Raw genomic sequence first — 24191 nt, 5'->3', positions numbered from 1 at the left:
AAATCCTAGGTACACAAAGATGTCGCCCGAAGAAGTTCTTGGGAAGTTCGTGAGCGGGCGAATGATGATAAAGGAGGCGAGATACATGGACGACGCAATGAACTGTCCAATCCATGAGCCTCAACCCATTGCTCTCAAGGCATCAAGGAGCAAGGAGGCACTACCTAGCAAGGTAGCACAAGTTGAGGCGGCCAGGCTCAATGATGAAGAGATGGCCCTCATCATCAAGCGCTTCAAGACGGCGCTAAAGGGACGCAAGGAGCATCCCAAAAAGACCAAGACGAAAGGGAAGCGCTCATGCTTCAAATGTGGTAAGATTGGTCATTTTATCGCTAACTGTCTCGATAATGATAGCGACCAGGAACAAGGGAACAAGAGGGAAAAGAAGAAGAATTACAAGAAGGCCAAGGGCGAGGCACACCTTGGAAAGGAGTGGGATTCGGATTGCTCCTCTTCCGACTCCGACAACGAAGGACTCGCCGCCACCGCCTTCAACAAATCGGCCCTCTTCCCCAACGAGCATCACACTTGCCTCATGGCAAGGGAAAAGAAAGTAAGCGCTCGTAATACTAGTACTTATGCTTCTTCAAGTGAGGATGAGTCTAGTGATGATGAAATAGATTATTCATGTTTATTCAAGGGTTTAGATAGAACCAAAATTGATAAGATAAATGAATTGATTGATGCTTTAAATGATAAGAATAGATTATTAGAAAAGCAATAGGACATTTTATATGAAGAGCATGATAAATTTGTTAGTGCGCAAAATTCTCTTGCTCTAGAAATTAAAAGGAATGAAATGCTTTCTTGTGAACTATCTACGTGTCATGAAACCATTTCTACTTTAAGAGGTATTAATGATGATTTAAATACTAAACTAGAAGTAGCAAATAAATCTAACTCTTGTGTAGAACATGTCATGATTTGCAATAGGTGTAAAGATTTCGATTTTGATGCTTGTAGTGAACACATAGCTTCTATTGCAAAGTTAAATGATGAAATAACTAGTCTTAATGCCCAACTTAAGACTAGCAAAAGTGAATTTGATAAGCTAAAATTTGCAAGGGATGCCTATACGATTGGTAGACACCCCTCAATTAAGGATGGACTTGGCTTCAAGAGGGAAGCCAAGAACTTAACAAGCCATAAGACTCCCATTCCCGCCAAGGAAAAAGGGAAGGCCCCTATGGCTAGTAGTGCCAAAAAGAACCATGCCTTTATGTATCATGATAGGAGACATTCTAGAAATGCCTATAGAAGTTATGATACTCTTGATTCATATGCTATGTTTGCTTCTAGTTCTTCCTATATGCATGATAGAGATATGTCTAGGAGAAATGTTGTTCATCATATGCCTAGGAGAATTGGTGTTAATGTTCCTAGGAAAATTAATGAACCTTCTACAATATATCATGCTTGCAATGCTTCATTTGCTATTTGTAGAAAGAATAAAAAGGTAATTGCTAGGAAGTTAGGGGCAAGATGCAAGGGAGATAGAACTTGCATTTGGGTCCCTAAGACTATTGTGACTAACCTTGTAGGACCCAACATGAGTTGGGTACCTAAGACCCAAGCCTAAATTTGCCTTGCAGGTTTATGCATCCGGGGGCTCAAGCTGGATTATCGACAGCGGATGCACAAACCACATGACAGGGGAGAAGAAGATGTTCTCTTCCTACGTCAAGAACAAGGATCCCCAAGACTCAATTATATTCGGTGATGGGAACCAAGGCAAGGTGAAAGGTTTAAGCAAGATTGCAATCTCAAATGAGCACTCTATTTCCAATGTATTCTTAGTAGAGTCTCTTGGATATAATTTGTTATCCGTAAGTCAATTATGTAATATGGGATATAATTGTCTATTCACAAATGTAGATGTGTCTGTCTTTAGAAGAAGTGATGGTTCATTAGCTTTTAAGGGTGTATTAGACGACAAACTTTATTTAGTTGATTTTGCAAAAGATGAGGCCGGTCTAGATGCATGCTTAATTGCTAAGACTAGCATGGGCTGGCTGTGGCATCGCCGCTTAGCACATGTGGGGATGAAGAACCTTCACAAGCTTCTAAAGGGAGAACACGTGATAGGTCTAACTAATGTTACATTCGAAAAAGATAGACCTTGTGCAGCATGTCAAGCAGGGAAACAGGTGGGAAGCTCTCATCATGCCAAAAATGTGATGACAACATCAAGACCCCTGGAGTTACTTCATACGGACCTCTTCGGACCCGTCGCCTATCTAAGCATAGGAGGAAGTAAGTATGGTCTTGTTATAGTTGATGATTTTCCCGCTTCACTTGGGTATTCTTTTTGCAGGATAAATCTGAAACCCAAGGGACCCTCAAGCGCTTCCTAAGGAGAGCTCAAAATGAGTTTGAGCTAAAGGTGAAGAAGATAAGAAGCGACAATGGGTCCGAGTTCAAGAACCTTCAAGTGGAGGAGTATCTTGAGGAGGAAGGAATCAAGCACGAGTTCTCTGCTCCCTACACACCACAGCAAAATGGTGTGGTAGAGAGGAAGAACAGGACGCTTATAGACATGGCGAGGACGATGCTTGGAGAGTTCAAGACCCCCGAGCGCTTTTGGTCGGAAGCCGTGAACACGGCTTGCCACGCCATCAACCGGGTCTACCTTCATCGTCTCCTCAAGAAGACTTCGTATGAGCTACTAACCGGTAACAAACCCAATGTTTCGTATTTTCAAGTTTTTGGGAGTAAATGCTACATTCTAGTGAAGAAGGGTAGGAATTCCAAATTTGCTCCCAAAGCCGTAGAAGGGTTTTTGTTAGGTTATGACTCAAATACAAAGGCGTATAGGGTCTTCAACAAATCATCGGGTTTGGTTGAAGTCTCTAGCGACGTTGTATTTGATGAGACTAATGGCTCTCCAAGAGAGCAAGTTGTTGATCTTGATGATGTAGATGAAGAAGACGTTCCAACGGCCGCAATGCGCACCATGGCGATTGGAGATGTGAGGCCAATGGAACAAAAGGAGCAAGATCAACCTTCTTCCTCAACAATGGTGCATCCCCCAACTTAGGAAGATGAACAGGTTCATCAAGAGGAGGCATGTGATCAAGGGGGAGCACAAGATGATCAAGTAATGGAGGAAGAAGCACAACCGGCACCTCCAACTCAAGTCCGAGCGATGATTCAAAGGGATCATCCCGTCGACCAAATATTGGGTGACATTAGCAAGGGAGTAACTACTCGATCTCGATTAGTTAATTTTTGTGAGCATTACTCTTTTGTCTCTTCTATTGAGCCTTTCAGGGTAGAGGAGGCCTTGCTAGATCCGGATTGGGTGTTGGCCATGCAAGAGGAGCTCAATAACTTCAAGAGAAATGAAGTTTGGACACTGGTGACTCGTCCCAAGCAAAATATTGTGGGAACCAAGTGGGTGTTTCGCAACAAACAAGACGAGCACGGGGTGGTGACAAGGAACAAGGCTAGACTTGTGGCAAAAGGTTATGCCCAAGTCGCAGGTTTGGACTTTGAGGAGACTTTTGCTCCTGTGGCTAGGCTAGAGTCCATTCGCATTTTGCTAGCATATGTCGGTCACCATTCTTTCAGGTTGTTCCAAATGGATGTGAAGAGCGCTTTCCTCAACGGGCCAATCAAGGAGGAGGTGTACATGGAGCAACCCCCTGGCTTTGAGGATGAACGGTACCCCGACCACGTGTGTAAGCTCTCTAAGGCGCTCTATGGACTTAAGCAAGCCCCAAGAGCATGGTATGAATGCCTTAGAGACTTTTTAATTGCCAATGCTTTCAAGGTTGGGAAAGTCGATCCTACTCTTTTTACTAAGACATGTGATGGTGATCTTTTTGTGTGCCAAATTTATGTCGATGACATAATATTTGGTTCTACTAACCAAAAGTCTTGTGAAGAGTTTAGCAGGGTAATGACTCAAAAGTTCGAGATGTCGATGATGGGCGAGTTAAGCTATTTCCTTGGATTCCAAGTGAGGCAACTCAAGGATGGGACCTTCATCTCCCAAACAAAGTACATGCAAGACTTGATCAAGCAGTTTGTGATGAAGGATGCCAAGCCCGCAAAGACTCCAATGGGAACCGACGGACACACCGACCTCAACAAAGGAGGTAAGTCCGTTGATCAAAAAGCATACCGGTCCATGATAGGGTCTTTACTTTATTTATGTGCTAGTAGACCGGATATTATGCTTAGCGTATGCATGTGTGCTAGATTTCAATCCGATCCAAGGGAATGTCACTTAGTGGCGGTGAAGCGAATTGTTAGATATTTAGTCGCTACGCCTTGCTTCGGGATCTGGTATCCAAAGGGGTCTACCTTTGACTTAATTGGATATTCAGACTCTGACTATGCTGGATGTAAGGTCGATAGGAAGAGTACATCAGGGGCGTGCCAATTTTTAGGAAGGTCCCTGGTATCATGGAGTTCTAAGAAACAAACTTCTGTTGCCCTATCCACCGCTGAGGCCGAGTACGATGCCGCAGGACAGTGTTGCGCACAACTACTTTGGATGAGGCAAACCCTCCGGGATTTTGGCTACAATCTGAGCAAAGTCCCACTCCTATGTGATAATGAGAGTGCTATCCGCATGGCGGATAATCCTGTTGAACACAGCCGCACAAAGCACATTGACATCCGGCATCACTTTTTGAGAGACCACCAGCAAAAGGGAGATATCGAAGTGTTTCATGTTAGCTCCGAGAACTAGCTAGCCGATATCTTTACCAAGCCCTTAGATGAGCAAACCTTTTGCCAGTTGCGTAGTGAGCTAAATGTCTTAGATTCGCGGAACTTGGATTGATTTATCGCATACATGTGTTTATGCCTTTGATCATGTTCCTTACTGCATTTTGTTGTTTATTTATGGTGCTCAAGTTGTACAAGCACTCCCCGGACCTCACAAGTCCTTTGCAAGTGATGCACAAATTTAGGGGGAGATGGGCTACAACTTGACCCTTTGAGACTAACTGTGTGCTTGAGTTTGCTTAATTTAGTCTCAAAGGAGGTTTGAAAGGGAAAAGGTGGACTTGGACCATGCAAGACTTCCACTGCACTCCGATGAAAGAGTAACTTTTCCAAGTTCATCTTTGTACTCTTATTGCCTTTTTACTCTTAGTTGAAGATTTTGGTGAGGCAATGGGGTTTAAGGGGCCAAAATTGATCCCGTTTTGGTGCTTAATGCCAAAGGGGGAGAAAATAAGGCCAAAGCAATAAATGGATCAGCTACCACTTGTGAATTTTGAAATAGTAGAGTTAGAATTTTTGTTTGTCAAAATACTCTTGTTTGCCTCTTATTGTCAAAAGTTGGTCTCTTGTGGGGAGAAGGCTTAACTATGGGAAATAGGGGGAGTTTTTGAACTCTTTGATAAATTTATCTTGAAATATCTCTCTTTATTTTTCAACATGTGTGTTTGACTTAGAGATAGGAAATTGAGTTTGATTTGCAAAAACAAACCAAGTGGTGGCAAAGAGTGATCCATATATGTCAAATTTGAATCAAAACAATTTTGAGTTCTTATTTGAATTGATTTTGCACCTGTTCTACTTGCTTTATGTTGTGTTGGCATAAATCACCAAAAAGGGGGAGATTGAAAGGGAAATGTGCCTTTGGGTCATTTCTAAGTATTTTGGTGATTTAGTGTCCAACACAAGTGCCGTAGTGTTGATCTATACAAAGTGGTGGACAAAGTGCAAATCAAGTCAAAAGGTATGTTTCTAGACTTAGTACATTGTTTTATGGACTGATGTATTGTGTCTAAGTGCTGGAAATAGGAGAATTAAATTGGAAGAGAGATGGCTTTGTTCAGCCAAAGTCTGCTCAATCTGGGTGCACTGGACTGTCCGGTGGTGCACCGGACAGTGTCCGGTGCGCCAGGCAGACTCAGGCGAACTTGCTGCTCTCGGGAAGTAATTAACGGCGTACGGCTAAAATTCACCGGACTGTCCGGTGTGCACCGGACTGTCCGGTGAGCCAACGGTCGGTCGGGCCAACGGTCGGCCGCGCGATCCGCGGAAGACACGTGGCCGAGCCAACGGTCGGAAGGGGGCACCGGACTGTCCGGTGTGCACCGGACAGTGTCCGGTGCGCTAACGGCTCCAAAGCGCCAACGGTCGGCTTCACCAAAGAAGAAAAGAAATCCGCACCGGACAGTGTCCGGTGGTGCACCGGACTGTCCGGTGCGCCAGGCGACAGAAGGCAAGAATTGCCTTCCTGGAATGCTCTCAACGGCTCCTAGCTGCCTTGGGGCTATAAAAGGGACCCCTAGGCGCATGGAGGAGAACACCAAGCATCCTTTGAGCATTGTTGATCACTCACACTCCATTCTTGCGTACTTGTTCGACATTCTTAGTGATTTGAGCTCCGTTCTAGTGTGAAACTTGTGATAGTCTCTTGAGCTCAAGTCTGGGTCTTGTGTGTGCGTATTTGCTGTGATCTTTGTGTCTTGTGTGAGTTGCTCATCCCTCTCTTACTCTGTGCTTCTTTGTGAACATCAAAGTGTAAGGGCGAGAGGCTCCAAGTTGTGGAGATTCCTCGCGAACGGGATATAGAAAAGAAAAGCAAAACACCGTGGTATTCAAGTGGGTCTTTGGACCGCTTGAGAGGGGTTGATTGCAACCCTCGTCCGTTGGGACGCCACAACGTGGAAGTAGGCAAGTGTTGTACTTAGCCGAACCACGGGATAAACCACTGTGTCTATCTGTGTTGATTCTGTTGTGGTTATTGTGTTTCGCTAAGACTCTTCTCTAGCCACTTGGCATTACTGTGCTAACGCTTAACCAAGTTTTTGTGGTATTAAGTTCAAGTTTTACAGGATCACCTATTCACCCCCCCTCTATGTGCTCTCAGCTGTTCGTCCACCGCACGGGCGACGGTCGGCCGGTCGTGCCGTGCTCAGGTCTGCCGCATCCGTGGCGTTCCCTGCGCAACCAGTCGCACTGCTCTGGCGCCGCCCAGGGGGTTGTATAAGACGTCATACGCCGCGGCGGTGGTGGCCGCGTTCTTGGATGGTCTTGTCCTCACCCCCGTAGGAGGATGGGGGCAAGGACCTTTCTGCACGCGGTGAGGCGGCCACCGTCGCCGGTAAGCCACCGGTGCAGAGGTGGCCGCTATCATCGGTGCTGAGGTGGTCACCGCCGCTGGTGAGGCTGCCCGTTGCAGAGGTGGTTGCCTCCACTGGCGAGACCACCAGCGCCACCTGCCGCCAAGCCTCCAACTCTTTAGCTTTAATGGCCTCGTTGTCGCCCCCCGTAGGAGGACGGGGGCGAGGACCTCTTCGCAATGGCGCACGCATTGAGGTGGCCATCACTACTGTCACGCCGTTCTGGAGGACTCCGCAAGGACAGTGATCGCGGGCTTTCCAGCGTGACTCCGCTGGCGTCTGGTAGTTTATACCTGCAAAGTAGAGATGGAACTAGGATTCCGCTTGAAGGCGGATGTAATACTTTTGCTTTTTGTAAGGTACTTTTGAGTACTATTTATCAAGCAGTGTTAGCACTTATCTGTGTATTGCCTGTTCCTGCTGTGTGTGATGTTGTTGACTCCTCCCTGGTACCTGGCCCCCCGCCTGGGATGCAGGCTTGATGAGTCGAGGTTGGATACCAACGTATCTGAAAGGGTTGTCAACAACTCTCGGGAGGCAGCCTCGGCCGGGATCTGGATCTGTACACAGCTTCAGCTAGTGAGCGTTAGTAGTACACCCATAGGGTCCCCTGTCTGATATTAGCCATTCTTTGATACATGCACGGGACTCGTAGGGTTTAGTCCGGGTGGCCAAGTTGCGTGTCCGGACCCCCTTGGGTCGCGGCTCTAGATACTAGGACTCCCGTCGTAGGGTGGTGGAGTGTGTAGGCTTACGGTACGGGACCAAGCTAAGCGGCTACACGGCTCCGGACCACCCCAGGAGACAAGTGCCCATTTTCCAGAGCCGGACCCCAGGTTGTCGGACCCATAGAGCTATAGTTCCAAATACTAAGGTACCCGTCACAAAATGGTGGGCTGTGCAGACTTACAGTACGGGACTAGGATAAGCGGCTACACTACTCCGGACCATTCCATGGAACGAGCTCCCGTTCTTTGGAACCGGCCCCCAGGATGTCGGACCTCCCTGCTTTCGTAAAGGAGGTCCTAAACTGCAAGCCTAGCTGCTCAATTCGGATGTCGTCATGTCAGGACAGATGGGGAACCGTGCGGGTGGGTTAGATAAAAGGTATTATATGAAAACTGTAGGCCAAATCCATGGAGCAGGAAGATAAAGTTGTCATAGAAACGCGTCCGAGGGGGTGAATTTCCTCTTTATAACTTGATATGCATGGGTGTAAACCATCAGGCCGGGTTTATGTGGGCAGACCTCACCGGGCTGGTGAACACATATGCGAAATTTAATTATGAAAGGAGAAAAATCTAACCCCTCAGAGTTGCTTCTATGAACTTACTGGGATAGGAAGGGGTACTTCTTCAGCTATAGCAAAGTTGGCATCCCTTGGGTTGGCAAATTTCCATCGCCTTGAGGGGTTCCTCCCTGCTGGGGGAGAGGTTATGGATCCCCTCTTGGTTCAGTACTTTGCCGCAGGATTAGGTCCCAACCCTGGGTTCCCTCCTATGCACGAACCGTTGGCCATAGTACTTGGGCACCTGGTTACGATGTGCATTTCGAGTTGCAACTTGTCACTTGAGTCCGCCGCTTGAGTCCACGTCCTTGCATTATAGTGGCCCCTACATAAACTCATTGAAAGGTTGGAGCCGTGGGGAGTCCAGAAGGGTTTCCGTGGGGAGGCAGGCTTCGGCCCCGTAGGCCAGGTAGCACGGGGCCCCCTGGTGGTCCGTCTAGTTGCCTTCACCGGAATTGGAGTCTCCAGTGAAGACATCCTTCAGGACCCCCTCGGGTGACTGATACCCAAGATCCAGTTCGGCCGCGACCACCTCTTCGTCGTTGGCCTTTTCCTTGCCGGGTCGGTGACGAGGTGGGGATCCATCCCCGGAAGACTGCTCGCGTCGCGCGTTGACACGCTTCACGAGGTCGATGATCTCGCGACATTCTGCGGCGCTGTGGCGACCGTTGGGGTGCACGAGGCATGTGCCGCCGTTACCCCTCGGTGGTCGTGGGCGTTTGCTACGGTCGTCCCGGCCCCCAGTCGCAGTTGCGATGACCAGAGCGGCGGAGTGCGGCTACTCGTTGCCGCGGTTCTTTTTCTTCTTTTTCTTGCCATCCTGAGCGACGGCACCTGAGCCGCCTGCTTGGGCAGCCCTGGTCTGTGGCGCTGAGTGCCATGCACGGCCCTCAGCAGCCCTGGCCGCACACTTGTCGGCCAAAGCAAAAAGAGTGGGCACCGTTTCCATGTCATGCGTGGCCAACTTCTCCAACATATTTCTATCATGTACCCCCTGGCGGAAGGCCATGATGATAGAAGCATCGGAGATACGAGGTATAGTACCTCGCACCTTGGTGAAGCGGGAGATAAATGTCCGGAGAGTTTCTCCGAGCTCTTGCCTTACTGCGTACAGGTGGGCCTCCACGCCGTGTTGCTGGTAAGCACTAGCGAAGTTCGCAACGAACCGCGCGCAGAGCTCTTCCCAGGAGTAGATTGACCCTGGGGCGAGGTTCATGAGCCAAGTCTGGGCTGGTCCAGACAAGGCGACATGAAAATATGTTGCCATCACAGCGGTGTTTCCACCTCCTGCCGTGATGGCGGTGACGTACACCTGCAGGAACTCCGACGGGTTTGTCGTTCCGTCTTACTTTTCTGGGAGGTGCGGCCAGAACATGGGTGGCCATGACGCCATATCGAGATGATCCGCGAGAGCGGCGCAGCCCACGCCGGCCAAGGGAACACCCGCTTGGGACTGGGTGCCCATTGGTCTCTGTGGTGCTACCGCAGTGAAGTCTTGGTCGAGGTTGTGGCCCTCAATGTTTTGGCGGCGCTCGCGCGCCCTCTCCAAAGAGACCAGGGCGTCCTCTCCCGCACGCCTGCGGTTGAGTTCTGCCCGAAGGTCGTTGGTCTATGTGCCCCTCACTGAGGGTGAGCGCACAGACGCCGACGCCTCATGTTGGCGCCGGGATGACCGTGGCCTCGACCTGGTCGAGGTAGAATGTGCCATGCCGAGCAGTCGGTCGACATCGTCCCACCATGGCTTCATGGCCCCTGATGAGGCCGTGGAGCTTGGAGGGTGTCGCAGCAACTCACTGGCTACTGACAATGCTCCCGGGGTCGCCCTCGACGGAGTCCGGGATGTCTGTGCAGTTGTATGCTGTCGTGCGACATGCACAACAGCAGTGTCTGGCATAGGGCAGTTGGGAACCTGTGGTGTGGAAGAAGCAACTTCTTCCTCCACCACGAAATCCACCGTGCTCAACGATTTACACCATCATGCTGAGTGAGAAAACAAGCAAAATCCTAAAGCCTAGCCCCTACCTGGCGCGCCAAATGTCGGGGAGGAAATCTCCGACCGGGTGGCGGAGTGCACCCGTCCTAAATCCTAAGATGAGGAGGGGCCTAAGAGTTTTGCTTGTTGCGAGATGAAGGAATGAACACAAGAACACGCAAGAGTTTAGAGTGGTTTGGGCCACCGGAGCGTTATACCCTACTCCACTGTGTGTTATATTGCTTGAGAGCTTGAGTTGTCTTGGATGACTTGGGTCTAAGCCTAAAGATTGAGCTTGTGTTGTAACGTCGCATGCCTCCCCTTTTATAGCTAAAGGGGGACATGTACAAGAGTATTGAGCCCCGACATGTGGGCCCAGGAACACGGCGGATGTAGCTACTAATACTTGCTGCTGGAGCGATCTTCTTGCGCCCTGACACCCAAGATCTGTATAGCCTCGGCGTGCAGGGGGAAGCTTCTCGTATAAGGGATGAGTACAGTGCACCGCGCAGCACGGGCACACTGTTCCGGCAACGGACTGGACATGTGCGCCGTCTGCAGGGTGGCCCTGGCGCCGCCTGCCAGTGGAATGGATAGGACGCAATAAATGCCGTGGGGGCACATCGCCTGTCAGAAGGGTGACAGGCGGCGTGTCCTCTCCGCAATAAATGCGAGGGCCGCGCGGCCCAGAGCCCTTACGTCATGCTTCGCTCGCTGGCCTACGTCACAGACAATAAGCCATGTGGCAGCATTAGACCCTCGACCGAGTGGGGAGCGGAGGTGCTCCGGATAGAGTCTGGACACGCGTCAATACCGGACCCATGCCTAGGTCACGACACTTCCTTTCCTGGGACCTTGTCATGGGTGGTCCGGAGCTCACTTGGTAGGGTACGAACCCTATCCAACGGCTCTGGGCTGCTTTACTTCGGGGGTCCGGGTTGTGCGTACAGGGGTCCTGTGTCCTCTGGGCCCGATGGCGTTGTCTCCGATAATGCCACCTCAACCGCTCACGAGATACTCCTGGAGCTGTTCTCCGCGCGGCTAAGGGTAGCCGCACAGACATCGTGTCTTCATACCGTAGCAAGGGGTTGCCCTAATCTAGGGTACCGACAGGTCCTTTAAATTTAGAGAACGCTGGTAGATTCTCTATATATGGAGTTTCTCTCTCCTCTACTCTATCCATTTAATACTTTAAACAATAGATTTAACAAAACTAAAATACGTACAAAACATTTGAGAGTATTATACAAATACGTATGTATAAAAAGTAAAAATAAAATATGTCTCTCTTATAGGTATTTATGTATAAAGTACAAGATATAGTGAATGTTGTTAGAGAGGAAGAAGATATAAAGGAGAGAATCTTTTAGAGGAGGTTGTAAAACTTAGATATAGAGGATGAATATAGAGGAAGTTGATGGAGTCACCAAGTCTGGTCTGGACTGGCAATTGGCATGTAGCCGTTGATTTGCAGGTAGCGGGGGGCACGTGCATGCCCGCGTGGGGACATACGCATTTAAACACGTACTATTGTCTCTGGAGCATCAGACCATTATTGTTATCATATATTATTATTGTTACTATACGTTTCACGTGAAAATGACAGCCGCGCGTGCCACACACACATTGCATCATGATACATCGACGATTCTGTTTATGCATTGCTGGAACGAACCCCGCCGGCCGCCAGGCGCTCCAGCCTCCTCCCGGCCCATTATAATCGATCACTTTCCGATATTATTGTTTCGCAAGTTATATTCAAAAGTCGACGTATGTACCGGCGCATCGGACGGCGCCGAACCCTGTCACGGAATTTGGCTTCAACTCTGCTGGGGACTGGGGTCCTGTTGTCCTGTCCTGTGTCTGTGTGTGCACATCGTTCCCTGCAGGTCGGGTCCGAGTTTTGGCTGGGGAGGCCTTCAATACCGAACATACCGTGCAGGTGCAGGCCTCGTCCTCGTGGGACGCGTGCGTGCAGTGCAGCACCAACCGACCGATGTCCTTGCAACCACCGGACCGGACCCACACATGCACACACGATCTCGGCACACACACATGACACATGCACTACCGGGCCATATATCCTGCACGTACCTTCGTTCCCCGGCCGATCACCGTCGTCGATCGCTTTCCTTGCACGAACAAAAGGCTGGCCGTGTTTGGACTAGAGTGTGCAGTCAGTTGACTGCTGGTAGCTGCTTAATTGAACCAACGTGACGAGAGAGAGGGATCGTGCACTCATGACTCATCGACGATCCACTGATTCTCGTTTGGTACACAGAATACAGGCCAGCCGTGTGTAGTGTAGGTTGATCCATCATCAATAATGCATGGACGTCGCTCTCTAGCTAGCACATGGCCTTAGCTGCTTTTTAAGCTTGCATTGTCCGCTACTCCGGTCCCATGCCTGCCGTGATAATTGACCAAGTATTTTGGATATGTTTGCATCCACTAAAAATTAACAGTTAAAATTAATATTAGTGATATGATTGTTACCCCGTTTGTTCCGAATTATAATCTGTCTAGATTAATAACCCAACATAAATAATGTGGCTAGTAAACAAACAACCAAATTATATGTCTAGATTATATAATCTATACCCCGGATTATGATAGCCTCATAATCTTCTCAAGAGGACATTATTTGAGATTATTTTTAGGCAAAAAAAACCCACTACCCATAATTATGGTGTTAAAATTACACCAATTGACATTCTTCTTTTCTCCTCCCAAATCACACGCAACAAGGGCATAGGCAACCAAACAGCTATGTATAGAATATTATTTCGATAAATTATAATCTGGATTAGATAACTCTAATTATAATCTAGATTATATAATCTATAAGATGAAATAAATTTGTTAATTATTAACCGAAGGACTGCTAAGCACTAGTTCTATTAGAGCAACTCCAAGAAGGAGACCTTTGTTGGAGTTGCCCTTTTTGAAGTTCCTTATAATTTCTATGCACATTTAGGTCACTATCTAACTATCTATTAGGTGAACCTAAACAACCTTCTGCAAGGGATGGAACCTAAACATTCGAATTATAGAATTTGGTGCTAACAGGCCATTAATTATGTTGTTAAGCATATTATGAAAAAAAAATTGTATTTTGATGCATTATTTTGTGTCTACAACGAAAAAGTGAAAAATTATCCAAATCTGTATTCGTATTTGGATTCGAAATATATATCATTTGAGGAGATATATGTCAAATTTAAAGTTTATTTTTATATAAATATTAACAAACTCAATGCTAGCAGATTCTATATCATATTCATTCATAATGAAAGAAAAAAAATTAACATTCGAAATATGTTAGCTCATTTTTAGCGCTAAACATTCCCTCGGATAGATGTGGCCTGGCCCCTGCCTTCCCCACTGGCCATCTCTAACATATCTCGTATCCACATCTTCTATCTCATTTATTATTTCAAATTTCATTTTATAAATAATGTCATCTACAGTTTCACGTTCTTTATTCTAAACGATCCAAACCTAATAATGTGTGTGCCGGTATCACAAGAGATGCAACGTCTTTATGTTTTATATGAATATATATACTGTTCCAGATCTCTGGATAATCGGTACGACAATATATATATATAATCGTCTCTACGTGTATTTTTCTGGTTCAGCCGGAATCCTGTCATCGACACCAATAATTCTTGTTATCCGTGACAATGATCAGTACAATAGATACGGCTTATCTCCGGAAGCTAGCTTCACCTAGCCCGCACATGCATGTACACAACACATCACGGCCGGGGCAGCTTGCCAGTCTGTCTATTGGCCTTTACCCAAAAAAAAAAGTGCCGGGATGGGCGCGTTGTGATCTGAGTATCGTATCTTCTTTTTTTATAGGTTTTTCTATATATACATTCAGACTCGCTGCTTTTTGATTCACTGTAGGACCGGTGAGACCAGAGTCCAAGGAACTTTGTACAAAGGGTGCTAGGGATCAATCCAAATTAGGACTAGTTTGGAAAACAAAATCTCCTATGATCCTTGTATTTTTCAGGGTGAGCAATCCCAAGAATATTATTTGTATAAGATATTTAGTTATTTATGGATGGTTTAGGGATGTAAATAGTACGAATATTATCCGTCCGTATTCGAATTTGATCTGTCTAAATGACCTAAGTTTCGATCCGTATCCGAGTCCGGCTACTCAGTATCCGATCCATATCCGTATTCTAAAAATTAGATATTTAATATATCGATATCTATTCAAATCTTATCCGATATAACTTCATAATATATGTATCTGATCCAAATCCAAATATAAAATATTAAAACAAATATAGAACAAGTAATATTCATCTGTATCCGATCCGATTATATTCCTACAAGTAACTAGCTGAGGCCCACAACAAACCGAAGCAAGCAAAGGTCACATGCAACAGAATTACAAGGGCGTTGAATTACACAGATAGTATACGATGCGAAATTCATAAGTAGAAGCTCAATATTTCACAATTGATCATTGCCGGTGTTACGAATAAGCACCAACCAGTAAATTTGTGTATGCATGTTTTAGGTCTGGATGGTGTGCGCGGTGGACGCAAAGGTTATACATGTTCAAATTGAATTTTTCCCTACTTCAGTCTTCGGTGACTCGCGCTACCAACACCTGATTGTTTGTAGTAGGGAGTTACAAACGGGTAAGAAAGAGAGTTTCCAAGTCTATGTGAGGTGTGAGAGTTCATATCGTACTTTCTGTGTTGTCTCTCCTTTCTTGTTAGGGGTCTCCTCTCCCTTTTATAGACCAAGAGTAAGAAGGGTTACAATTTTATCATGTAGTCACTAGCATGGTGAAGGAGGAGGCGACACACCTATGAGATGGTCAAGCTTCTTTCTCTACTGATGTTGCCTGCCATCGGGGTTTGCAGCTTTGTTCACTTCCTTGGCGAGGTTGCGTATGTGAGGTTTGTGGGTTGCAAAGTGTGCGTCAGACCTTGCCATGGAGGTTGGGGGTTCTCCTGACCTCAGCTGGAGGCCTAAGCTAGAGTAGGCGTTGCAGGGCAGATAACACTATGTGGTTTATTCGTACCTCCATTCTTCCTTGGCGGGCTTCTAAGGTTGAAAGTGATGTGGAGGATCGACCTTGTCCATGGGATGGTTCGTCTTGATATGGGTGCAATCCGGCTGTGAGCTAGGTGTGTCTCGCTTGACCATAGGAATCAGCTTCAGGCATGTTCGACCCATTTATGGTTTACGTCGAAGCTGGGGAGGGGTGGGTACCCATGGCTTGCCTCTGTCTGCCAGAGTAGGGTGGGTTTTGTCTAGGCAGGTTTGGGCATGCTTTTTCCTTTCCTGGACCGATGAGCTTTGGGTCCTTGGGGGTTATTACCCCTGATAGTAGCCCCCCCGAGCCTTCGGAGGAAACAAAGTGTTCCTTCAGAGGATCTTTGTGGTTCATGATCCGAAGGAGGCTGAGACCTTCGGGCATCCGAGGATGTTGGACACGAACCATTCTCGTTTGGGTGCTATATACGTTTTCGCTCGGGTTGATTGGGCCTTCGTGGTTTACCAACGGGCTTACGAAAGACAAGGTGTGCTCAGGGATGCTACTCGGCCACCGCACCGTGATCTCAAGAGGTGTTGTTTTGTCGCCAAGTAATGATTGTTGGGGAGGATCATGATGGTACGACCCCTATGCTCCTCTTTATAAATGAGCATACCTAATTCTTTGTTGAGTTCATGTTGAAGTCGTGAGACGCCATCGGCATGATTTGTCATAATCTTATCCATCTAATCTCTTGATTCTTGGATATATTTATCTTGACTTGCAATCTTTTGTTCGTTGAGTTATTTCTCTGCTTCTATATCTTCATTGGATTTTTGAGCTTCGGTTAAATCAGCACTTAGTGATTGCACTATAGCATCTTTTCCTTGATCAATTCTTGAAGAGTTTCAATCTTAGTTATAAGTCAGAAATAATAAACTCGTTCTTATGATCTTCCAAAGCCTGTTGAAGCTTTCAAGCTTTGCTCATAAAAAAACTCTACATATTTCCGAAGGACAAAAAGGTTTTAGTCATTTTACTCTTATTATTTAATAAACAAAAAATGTTGCATAAATGAACCCTACCTTAATGTTTGAATAAATTAAACTTTCGACGATATGTTGTTTCCTTATACCGCTCAATTCACTTTCTAGCTTCGAAAATCCAATAGACTTCGTCAAAGTATTAACAACTTAGCTCCATCGCGGTCAGGTACACACTCCAACACATCGTCATCAACACCACTAAAAAGAATTGCATCGGGTTCATACCCACCCGCAATATCAAATTCCCTTAATTCAAAAATATATTCAACACTTAAATCCCCAGCAACCAAATGTCTCAAGTCGAAGGTTTTGTCTTTACTCGAAGAATTTCCAGCTTCGACCTCTTTTGTAGGCAAAACCTTTGCTCCAACCTTTTTATTTTTTGCGACCTTTGCTACCATTACTACCTCCTCATTTGCTTTTTTAGACCTCAACTCTTCGATTATTCTATCAATAGAAGCCATGGTGGTTGCTTCGGCACCTCCACTTGCTTTGGCATTTTTGCTCCGTTTCAGCACCTTCAATGTCTTCCCTCACGTTTGAAATCTTCTTCTCTTTTGCTGGGGGAGTTTTGTAAAACTTCCCTCATCACTGTCTTTATCCAGTGTTTTTTCTACGTTGCTTCTTTGGCCTGTGTTCTTGTCGATTCTTCTATGGCCACATCTGAAGGAGCTTTACCTATCTCTTCTTCGACATTCTTGCCCTTCATCGTCAACAATAGGCTAGTCAGGTTTGATCCCAAGGAACTCAATGTAGAGAAAGGTAAGGGTCACATCATTACCTTTAGTATCTCCGTAGCCCCAAGAGACGGAGTCATCAAAGTCTCAGTAACCTTCTTTGATAACTCTAAAGACTTCTTACTAGCGCGATCAGGCTTCGCTAGTTTTTGCTTCTTCAAAGGAGTCGATATTGTTCTCGAGTGAGAAGACTCCCCTTCCTTAGCCTTTTTAGTCTTCGGCTTTACAACTGATTTTTTCTTCTTCCTCTCTTCCATAGACCTTATTGCTTGCCTTTTCATAATGCTAACATTCATTTTCTTTTCACACCAATAGCATCTTCTTCTAAAATCTTCGGGCAATCCAGATACTCAAATTTCAAAGCATCCATGACTCTGTTCAACCTTTGCTTTCCCCGACTTCCGAAGGCTGCATTCATTAACTGGTCTACCTTCTTCGTAAAATTACCAAGAATTTCATTGCACATCATTTCAATCATCTTCAGCCACCTAGCACACGGGCCCTTGAACATAGCTTGTTCCTTCAACCGATATGGCAATCTCATGAGGGTCCCTTTGTCAACCCCTCCCACAGCTTCAACATCCCCTAACCAGCCAGTGTTGGGAATACCTTGTTCATAAGGAATTATTGTACCAAATCTCGAGTACTAATATGCTCGATCACGGTGCTAAAGGTAATCTAGGCTAGTTGCGATAATGAGCCCAAAATCTTGTTGCAAAGTGGCCTCGTCAAGCCAAAGTTTAACCTCATATGACTCATTATAATCTCTTTGAACTTCTCCATGCCCTTACAGTTAGCCTTCATATAAAACCACTCTTTGGTCCAGCCCGTCGGCCACTTCGTACGATATCCCAACACTTGAGCTTTAACATCCATTTGATACGCAAAGTTGTAGCACCCAAAGTAGTTATGCAGTTTGTCTAATGGCCTTACCTTTGTCTGATAATGGAGCTCATGAACTCTACAAAAACATTCAACATTTGCACTCATGCCTTGGATCCTCAAGACCCACATGTAAATACTAAGTCTAACAATTGCATTTGGTGTTAGTTGATTTATGAATATTTCAAACTTTTTCAGGATTTCGACAATCATGTCACACATCACAAATCGAATCCCGACCAGGAAGAAGCTTCTAAACACAACCATTTCGTCACTCTTCGGCTCTGGAATGGTTTTGCTACCAGCAAATCTAACCATATCATCCTCTTTCACACCAATATACCCAAGCCTTTTCAGACATCAAGATCTTCGAGTTTCACGGTGGACTCACCAAAGTCAATGTGACTCGGCTTGTTAGGCCAAAGTATGTTGTGATCGTCTTCATCACTGCTAGCTTCAATATCAGAACCACTCCCCTCTGGAGCATCCCCCGCCTCGTTGACCTTTGGCTCAGTTGTACCCGATGCCCTCATTACATCAGAATTAGGGACTGTCTCAACAGTATCTGGTGCTTCACCCTCAACAACTAATTTGGTAGTTGAACGAACCCTAGCCATTGATAGATTGTCAAAGCTTTGCGAAAACACTTGAACAAAACAGAAGAGCTTTGGAGGCAGAGAAATTTGTGGCAGCAGGTTGGTGCTAAAAGGGAAATGTGCCCTTGGGCCATTTCTACAGTGTTTTGGTGATTAGATGCTCAACACATTTTGTTTTACTAATATGAGCGCAGAGTTAAAGAAAAGAAAATTAGAGAAACAAAGGTATGACTCTAGCACTTAGTAAATTGTTTTAGGTACTAACTATGTTCTATTAAGTGCTAGGAATCTTCTGCAATCGAGAGAAATTGAAAGGGAAAAGTTGGCTAAGTTCAGCCAAACTTGCACCAGCCTATGATGCACCAGAGTGTTCGGTGTGCACCGGACACTGGCGCGCTCAGCGAACTAGCCGCTCTCAAGAAAAACACTGGGCGCCGCGGCTATAATTCAATGGACTGTCCGGTGTGCCAGCCGCTCACCTAGCCAACGGTCGACCGCACGATCAGCGGGCGACACGTGGCTCAGCCAACGGTCAGCAGGCAACACCGGACTGTCCGGTGTGTCATGGGACCAGTGGCTGGCAATGATCGTCTTCACCGAATAAGGAAGGAAATTGTGCACTTTTCATTGTTCGGTGGTGCACTAGACTGTCCATTGCGCCCACAGGCAGAAGGCAACCAGGGCCTTCCAAATGGAGCTCCGACGGCTCCTAGCTCCCTTGAGGCTATAAAAGGGACCCCTTGGCGCATGGAGCTCAACACCAAGCAACCCTTGAACATTTTACAACACCGCCATTGCTTTGCTAGTTAAAGATTTGAGCTCGTGCTGTGAGTTGTAACTCTGTCACGCCGTCTTTTGTGCTCTTCTCTTGGATTGTGTGCTTGTGTTGTTGTGACTTTGTCTCGCGTGTGCGTGCAACTGGATGGCAAGTTCATAATCATGTTTAGTGAGCATGGTGCTCGAAGATTCCGGTCTGTTTCTTAAATTGGTTGTAACTTGTATTAGATAACATGGATACCATTTTTGCATTCATGGTTTTACATTTTTCGAGTGACTTGCAGTTCAAATCTGAATTATCCGAGAAAATTCAATTAAACGAACAAAATCTAATAGTTATAGCAAACACTTTTATAATTGTGCAAAAATGGAACATAAAAGTCTACATAGTGTAAGAACATACCACAAAAAGTTTGGCTGGGAAAAGAAAAAGAATACAAATGTACTTTACCGAGTGTCCAAGGATGGCACTCGGCAAAGGGTATTATGTCGAGTGTCTATACCGGAGGTACTTGACAAATGTTTCAGCACATATTTTTTTTAAATAATAAAAAATCTTTGCTGAGTGCTTGATCTCGGGCACTCAGCAAAGGCTTTGACACATATTTTTCAAATAATAAAAAATTCTTTACCAAGTGCCATATCATGGGCACTCGGCAAAGGCTTCGACACATATTTTTTAAATAATAAAAAATCTTTGCCGAGTACCAGATCGCGGGCACTCGGCAAAGAGGTCGAACATAATCTATACACGCGGTCTTTCTCCTTTACCCATCCATTTCTTTCTTCACGCCGCCGAGCTCCACTCGGCTCCACGCTGCCACCTCTCTCCTCCTTTGTCGCCCACCCTCACCGTCGTGCCCCTCTTGTCGCCGTGCCCTCGCCGTCGTGCCCCTCGCCACCGGTGCCACATCGTGTAACACCCTGAATTTGGGGGTATAAAATTTCTTTCTTATTATCATCCAAATTCAGGTGTTACTCTTCTTTATCTCACTCTAGTTTCTCTCTCTGTAGCTTTCTCCCCCTCCTTTTCTTTTAATTAGAGTTAGTTGTATTAGTGAAGGATTATTTATTTTATTTTTGCCCAAAACATATGATTCATGGAATGTTGCATCACAATGAGCCTAAATATTCATTGAAATGTTGCACATATTTGATTTGGTTTGAATTTGAAACTTGATTTGAATTTGAATTGAAAACCCTAGAGAAAATAAATAGAAAAGGTATTAGAAATTCCCTGGAAATGAAAAACCTATTTTAGCCCAAATCGGCCCACTTAGCCTAGCCCCCGCGCGCGCCCCCTGCGTCTGACAGGTGGGTCCCGCCTGTCGGCGCCAACTCCAGCGCGCCCCCTCTCCCTCTCTCTCTCTCGCTGCCCCGTGGGCCAGGCCTGTCGGCGCTGTTTAACACTCGCGCCCCCGCTCTCTCTCTCTCTCTCTCTCTCTCTCTCTCTCTCTCTCTCTGTCCCGCCATCCCCACCTATCAGTTGTCCCCAACCTCCCGCCCACGATCTCCCCGCTGTGGATGTGCTCACGACCACGCGTTCTCCGACCACGACCCTGTGCCCGCGCCCCTTTTGAGCCCCGCGCCCTGCTCGCTCACCTCCCCTCGCCCATTTGCGCCCTCTGCCAGACTCGCTCGACCTCTCTCTCACTCTGCCCACTTGTGCAGGGAGCTCCGCCACCGCCCGCCATCGATCACTGCCTGTTCTACGGCCACCATCGTGTCCGCACCCCGTCTAGTCCCACGGTGAGCTCCGCCTCTCTATCAGCTGCTTGGGACACCCTTCGGTGTGCCCTTTCCCTCTCTGTTGCGTCCAGTCCGCACTCACCGGAGCAATCTTCACGCAGCCGGAGTCCTGCCACCGTCGCCCCGTCGAGTCTCTGTGCCTCCGCCATTGCTTCGCGACACCAGCGCTTCCCCTCAAGGTGAGCAACCCGCCCATACCCTTAAATTGGTCATCCCCGCTCTGTTGCTCGCGCGATTGCTCGCCGGAGCAATCCAGCACCGTCGTTAGCCCGCCTTGCCGTGGCTTGCGCTCTCTGGTGCCCCTGTGCTAGCGTGAAGGCTGTGGCCGAGTCCGCCAGACCGCCCTGATTGTGCCTAGGCTAGTCCGCAAGCCCTGGGAGCCCCGCCATGGCCAGCCTCCTCGCCTCCGGCGAACTCCCGCCGCGGGACCAAGCGGCACCACCGCGCCCAAGTCCGCCCCTTGCCGTTAGATCTCGGACGTCCGTCCGAGATCGGGCGGTTTAGACTTAACCCGATCAGATCTAATCCCAGCCCTCCGATCTGGATCCAACCGTCTCTCTCTCTTCCCCCTCCCCGCGTCTCTGCCTCTAGGCCCAGCTAGTCAGTCCGCCCTGACCCGCTGACGCCCTGGCCTCGCTTGTCAGCCGCGTCCACGCGCCCGCGCGATCTAATCTGGGTCGCTGATCTTTGATCCAATGGCCGAGATTACCCCATACCCCTTCGCGTGTGAGTTTTGCTTAAGAGCCCCCTAGTTTTAGGAAATCAACCCGCTGTCCTCTGTTTTAGCGTAGGCCCCTGGCTTTTCTTTTGAATAGCCCCCTGTACTTTTTTTAATCACAAATTTAGCCCTAATTTCATATTTCAAACTACAAAACTTGTTTATTTCATATCTTTTTCATATGAACTCCAAATTTAGTGGTTCAAATTGCAAAAAGTTCATAAAATTATTCTCTGTTCAAATAAAATATGACCAACTGTAATCTATATACTTTAATTTTATACTTAGAATAAAGGATTAATGTATATGTTAATGCATTTATTTAATGAAATAAATAAAATGAAAGTCCTAGGAGTTTAAATATATTTAATCTTGTGAGATTAGTGACATGCATTATAGGAATTCATTTTGGTTTAACTTTTAGGTCTTAATGAGATAAATAGAATTAAGTATGTATTTATGGATAATACTTAAAAAATAATCAAATTCCTAAATGAGAGCAGTTCATCTTATGATTTAATCTTTTCTTGGTGTAATGATTACTTAACCTTTTGGGTTATGTTTCAATATTTAGAGAGAGTAATCAAACCCTAATTAAGATTAGTCCATTTTACAACTTGATCTTATTTTCCTTTATTTTAGTCTTACCTCTTTTTGAGTTGTGTTCCAATGTTTGTACATGTTTGATGTGATGTTCATTTTTACCTTCCAAATGTATTGAATGTATACTCGCTTTACCTAGACAACGAGCAGTCCGTGGTTCCTGAGTGTGTTGCCGAAGACCCCTCTGAGCAACAACCTAGTGAAGGCAAGTGTCCTCAGACCTATCATGTCCTACTTTACTTTATAATTCACTGTCCTGCATTACATTATTGAAACCTAAGGATTGACTAGTCTGTATTTACCTTATCCTTGTTTACCTTTCTGGGTTAATCATGGTTAGCTTATGCTATTGCTTTAACTTAATCAATGAACATGATGTGATCTTTTATGATACGATGATGTTATCCTGATGGGATCCTTGTGATTACTTTAGGGGGCTCAGGCTGTTTCCTGAGTACCTCTCCGTAAGGACCTGTTTGGGGAGTGACAACCCAGATAATAGTGCAACCATGAGGGTGGAATGGGACGCCCTTAGCTGATTTATTAGAGGAACCAGACGAGTAGTTGGCTTCGCCATAGGGCCGTCAATGGGGTCGGGGCACAATACTTGCTCTGCCGAGGCTGGTTGCAGAGGTTCTTTGATTTGGTTTTGTTAGTCACTCTTCCTTTGGGGAGATGTACTGTGTTTATAAAATTGGAGAAACCTAACGGGCGGCTATGACCTCTGGGGAATCGTTGTAAAGGCTACATAGTGAGACCCTGCTAGGTCACCTTGGTAGTGATCAATGGAGAGTCATGATCTCCGGGCAGAATGGGAATCATGACTTGTAGGTAAAGTGTGTGACCTTTGCAGAGTGTTAGAAACTGGTATATCAGCCGTGCTCACGGTTATGAGCAGCCTTGGGATCCTCTTCGATTAGAACTTTGGTTACTTTTATGATGATGATTAGCAATGATGGTTATAACTCTGATCTCTGGCATTTCCTCTTGGAGGGAGTGCCTCTGGGTAATAACTAGGTTTAATACTAAAACTTGGCTCTTCTTATATTAATAAAACCTGACTAACTAAAAGCAACTGCTTAACCTTAAACTCCACATACAGCTAGTCCACTTTGGCCAAACGGGACATTTGCTGAGTATGTTGATATGTACTCACCCTTGCTTTACAGATCACCCCACCCCAGGTTGTCCCCACTATTCTCAGCTCAGGAGGTGAAGCTGGTAACATGGAGGACTTTGAGGAGTTCTAGGACTACGATGAGTTCTAGTTTACTTTAGTGGCAAACCCCCAGTCAGCTGCCTGTGTAGGCTTATCTTCTACGTTTCGTTTCTCCGCACTTTGATGATGTTAAACACTATGGATATGTAATAGACTCTATGGATGTCTCAGACATCTTGATGTAATTAAGTACCTTTCCGCTATTTAATTCGAGCATTGTGTTATGATGTCCAACTATGTAATCGCTGTGTATGTGAGTTTTGATCCTGGCACGTCCATGGTTCGCATTTGGTTTACCTTCCAAAACCGGGTGTGACATAAGTGGTATCAAAGCCAGGTTGACTGTAGGACCGCTAACCTAGACTAGAATGGTCGCCCTAAGGACTATAGACCCCTACTCTTTCCTTGACCTTATTGTCTTTTCAAAAAGTTGGTTATCTTGACCAACTCTATGATTTTTTACTTATCTCAAATTTTTTTCTCGCTTTTCTTTCTGTTTACT

General features: G+C 46.2%; 1 long non-coding RNA gene across 1 annotated transcript; it reads right to left on the bottom strand.

Moving 5' to 3' along the window:
- Positions 1–14792: 14792 nt before the first annotated feature.
- On the bottom strand, positions 14793–19608 carry LOC109944812 (uncharacterized). The gene is made up of 2 exons (XR_002267988.1): positions 15190–19608; positions 14793–15112 (listed from the first exon to the last, which is right to left on the bottom strand). It is a non-coding gene; the product is annotated as an uncharacterized lncRNA (long non-coding RNA).
- Positions 19609–24191: the final 4583 nt, after the last annotated feature.

Source organism: Zea mays, chromosome 3, assembly GCF_902167145.1.
Source record: "Zea mays cultivar B73 chromosome 3, Zm-B73-REFERENCE-NAM-5.0, whole genome shotgun sequence".
NCBI lineage: Eukaryota > Viridiplantae > Streptophyta > Magnoliopsida > Poales > Poaceae > Zea > Zea mays.
The sequence above is the reverse complement of the archived record's forward strand: the minus strand, read 5'-3'. Positions and strand labels throughout refer to the sequence as shown.